We start from the raw sequence: 5000 nt of genomic DNA on the forward strand, positions 1-5000 counted from the left end.
AATGTGACGTTCAGTCAACAATAAAGCACAATTATCAATTGTTATAAAATAAACCTTCCTAAACTATTCTGTGCCCAGACTAAAGCCTTACTTGGAATCACTTTTCTGATGACTGTTTCAAGGTTCGGTTGGTCTTCAACCTGTTGAATCAACAGATTCAGGCAGGTTTCCATGGCAGATGAAAAGAGACGGCAGCAGGAGTCAGATTTGAGACAAGAGCAATGCTCTGTTGTCTTTCTGGTGGCAGGAGGAGATTTTCCTTGGTGTATTCTTCTTCAGGTAACAGTGGCTGTCTGTAGCACTCCTGTCCAGTTGCGTTCAACAACGTTGACGAGAATAATAGGAAATAATCTCTCTGTGCTCGAACCAGATAGTTACTTATTGCGCCAAAACTCCTAAAACAGACCTTGGAGGTAGGCCAGGTGAAGCTGGAACCTTGTGAAGAGACGTATCCTCTGGTGTAGGGAGACCACACATGAAGAGATCGAACAATGAGAGGCGGCTGCTTTTATCGACCCTTCACTTAACACCTATGTGTTTGATGTTGAAGAGCACATGCTGGGAGTGTTTCTGCAGGGCAGGGCATGCTGGGAGTAAGAGTCATTTAAGTACTCGTGCTCAGGCTTCTGTGGCTACAGACCAGACCTTTCTTTCAACGCATGGATATCCCAACATCCCCCCTTCGTGGGGTTGCAGGTCACGATCTTTGGGGCTACCCACGGGCTAGACAGTCCATGTGTCTGGGATTGAGGAGAAATGTTTGGTGCAGTTCATTAGGGAATCAGTTATTTCTTTGCCTCACACGGGGCACCATTTGTTGGGGTTTTATCAAGTCAACTTTGGTTATATTATTAATAATTATATTTAATTATTAATAATATAAATAAATATCTTATTAAACTATGTTTAATCAACTCTGGGGGCACCACCCTGAAATCAGGGAAAAATAACCAAAATATCACTCAAATCAGTCTCAAATTAGTTATTTAATTACTAATATTATTAATAATTAATAACTATGTTTAATAAATTGAAGGCGTGAAATCCGCACACAAAGCCTTCGCACCCAACTTATATCACAATGTAAATACAACCAGTAATCACAAACAACTGCTCTCTTAAATTATAACAGAATTTATTTAAACAAAACAACATCAATCCAAAATCAATGAAGTTAATCAAACAAATAACTATTATAATCACAACTATTACAACACACAACGTCTATAAAACAACGCCAGCGTGCTCCATTTCGTGCTGACTTCAGGACGTCTGAGGTCATGGCGCCGTCTGAGGTCATGGCGCCGTCTGTGCCCCGCAGCCTGCAGCTGTACTTCTGTTATTCTCTTGCACACATAACGAACGAGCTGTTCTCCACGTGAGCGCCATCTTTTACTACGAATGAACTCAGGTAAACACTCGTGACGACTTTGAGGAATGTGTTCAACATGTGTAACCACATTTAGTCAGCTGAACGGACGCCGCCCTCGTGTCCTGGCGTCGCTCCTCACCGTTTAAAAAGCTTCACCTGAAACAGACGTTGTGTCACTGACTCCGCTCATTCTGCCACAAAGTCTTCAATGTCTCGCTCTCGTCTCGCTCCTGCCGATGTGTTGAGCTCTTGCATGCACGCCGTCTCTCTCTGTGTGTGCGTGGTCATTGCACGTCTTCTCACCAGTCCAGTCGCTCATATGCTGACAGAACTTCCAGAGATGTTGTTCTCCTGATTGTTGAAGTCTAAGGCACCGTGGGAGTCAGTTTGTGAATCCACAGTTTACTGTCAGCCCTTCGTCAGGTGTTCGAGGTCACAGATGTTCAGTCTGAGTCGGAGCTTCACTCTCCACAGAGAGCTGACTCTCGTCCTCGGCTTGATAAAGAAATCAAATCTGCACGGTAAGCTGGAGTGCATTAAAGCTGCGGCTCTGAAGCTCTCCTCCCCGCTCTGAAATTTCAACATGTCTCTGTAATAACACAGCCGGCGTCCGGAGGGGACACAGATAGCATTAAAAAAAAAAGAGCGTCCTCTTTCATGTCGACTCAGTTTGAGGCCTTAACGCTTCATTTACTTTGAGGAATAATTCATCAGAGGGACGCAGCGACTAATGGAAGCAGTAATCTTCTGTCATCCTCAGAAGGAGTGATTATTATATTTAATTGTTTCTGTGAGAATGTAAAAAGATGTCATCTTTACGTCTCATCGCTCTGAAAAACAAAGATCAGTGTGTCGTTAGAGACGAAGCTTCAGCCTTTTTGTGAACACAGAAATAAAAGATGAAATCAGAACGTCAGTGTTTACTGAATTAAAGCTGGAGGAGATAAATAAGTAAAATAAACTCTGAGCAGCTCGAGTGTGATTCATAAAAAACTCAGAGTTCTCAGTTCTTATCGTGTGTGGCGAGCAACGAGACGACGGACTCAGCATGCCTCACGCTAACGGATTAATTCACTGAGTCTCCACGCTCACAACTCGCCAATCTCATGCCGTCAAGCGGCACTTAAGAGTAGACAAACATGATGGACGAGCTAAACATGGCTAGCTGTTAGCAGCCTGTGTACAAAAACCATTTCTGACGTCCATCCAGCTTCGTGTTTTACTGTCGTCGCCATGGTGATCTTTGTTGTGCTTCCTGCGTCAGTCAGCCTGCTTCCTGATTGGCCGTTGTTCGATCCACAGAGCGCGTGCTTGGCCGTCCTCTGTGTTCTCCCCACACCACATCGAGGAGGTTAAAATCCCTCTGAACATGCCTCAGGAACATCTGATTATTGGACCTTTACTGACTTTGTTCTGAATTGAACCCAAAAACCGCCCCTCTTAAGAAGACAGAGCTCCTCATTGGAGATTGGGTTGTTTGGGTTCTGTTGTGATGGTTCTGCTGGTGGCTCTGGTGCTGGTCGGGTTAAAGACGTCTGTTAACCCGTGCTGTATAAATAAAGTTATAATGATCAGGATTATATTTCTCTGAGTTCGGGTTAGGTGTTATTTTCCGTTAAATCTTCTGCTGCACACAAAGAGATTCTCTGCTTTTCATCGCAGCCTTTTCTGTGTCCGTGTGCAGCGTGTGATGAAGGTCCTGCTCGACCAGCATGGGGCCGTACGTACAGATGTTATTGCACTTAGTTTGTCTCAGGAAGGGGTCTGTGTGCTCCCAGCCCCCCCGCTGTTCAGCAGCGTGCAAACAGAGCGAGCGGCTGCCTTTCATGCTATTAACCCCGGGTGCAGGTTGATGTTCTGGGACGCCCTCAAGTCGTTTCTCTCTGCTGGTAAAAAAAACTGCCGTGTGAAGTTTCTCAGAGAGTCCTGATCGTTAGCTTTCAGTGACAGCACGGCGGTACATTTTACAAACACAGAGCAACAGCATAGAGGTTTCTTTAATACGTCTGACTGGCTTCTATCAACATGCTTTACAACACACACACACACACACACACACACACACACACACACACACACACACACACACACACACACACACTGGCTGACTGGCTTCTATCAACATGCTTTACAACACACACACACACACACACTGGCTGACTGGCTTCTATCAACATGCTTTACAACACACACACACACACACACACACACACACACACACACACACACACACACACTGGCTGACTGGCTTCTATCAACATGCTTTACAACACACACACACACACACACACACACACACACACACACACACACACACACACTGGCTGACTGGCTTCTATCAACATGCTTTACAACACACACACACACACACACACACACACACACACACTGGCTGACTGGCTTCTATCAACATGCTTTACAACACACACACACACACACACACACACACACACACACACAGACACACACACACACACACACACACACACTGGCTGACTGGCTTCTATCAACATGCTTTACAACACACACACACACACACACACACACACACACACACACACACACACACACACACACACACAGGCTGACTGGCTTCTATCAACATGCTTTACAACACACACACACACACACACACACACACACACACACACACACACACACACACGCACACACACACACACACACACTGGCTGACTGGCTTCTATCAACATGCTTTACAACACACACTCACACACACACACACACACACACACACACACACACACACACACACACACACACAGGCTGACTGGCTTCTATCAACATGCTTTACAACACACACAGACACACACACACACACACACACACACACTGGCTGACTGGCTTCTATCAACATGCTTTACAACACACACACACACACACACACACACACACGCACACACACACACACACACACTGGCTGACTGGCTTCTATCAACATGCTTTACAACACACACACACACACACACACACACACACACACACACACACACACTGGCTGACTGGCTTCTATCAACATGCTTTACAACACACACACACACACACACACACACACACACACAGGCTGACTGGCTGGCTTCTATCAACATGCTTTACAACACACACACACACACACACACACACACACACACACACACACACACACACACTGGCTGACTGGCTTCTATCAACATGCTTTACAACACACACACACACACACACACACACACACACACAGGCTGACTGGCTTCTATCAACATGCTTTACAACACACACACACACACACACACACACACACACACACACACACACACACAGGCTGACTGGCTTCTATCAACATGCTTTACAACACACACACACACACACACACACACACACACACACACACACACACACACACACACACACACACTGGCTGACTGGCTTCTATCAACATGCTTTACAACACACACACACACACACACACACACACACACACACAGGCTGACTGGCTTCTATTAACATGCTTTACAACACACACACACACACACACACACACACACACACACACACACACACACACACACAGGCTGACTGGCTTCTATCAACATGCTTTACAACACACACACACACACACACACACAGACACACA

The 5000-nt window shown here is 45.7% G+C and overlaps 1 protein-coding gene across 1 annotated transcript in view; it reads left to right on the forward strand.

Annotated features, from left to right (window-relative positions):
- Positions 1–5000, forward strand: part of LOC132967180 (contactin-associated protein-like 5) — a gene marked incomplete at its 5' end in the record, with an annotated part of 35205 nt that overhangs the window by 7449 nt on the left and 22756 nt on the right. The gene's annotated exons all lie outside the window — the stretch shown is intronic.

This window comes from Labrus mixtus, unplaced genomic scaffold (genome assembly GCF_963584025.1).
Source record: "Labrus mixtus unplaced genomic scaffold, fLabMix1.1 SCAFFOLD_139, whole genome shotgun sequence".
Classification (NCBI taxonomy): Eukaryota; Metazoa; Chordata; class Actinopteri; order Labriformes; family Labridae; genus Labrus; species Labrus mixtus.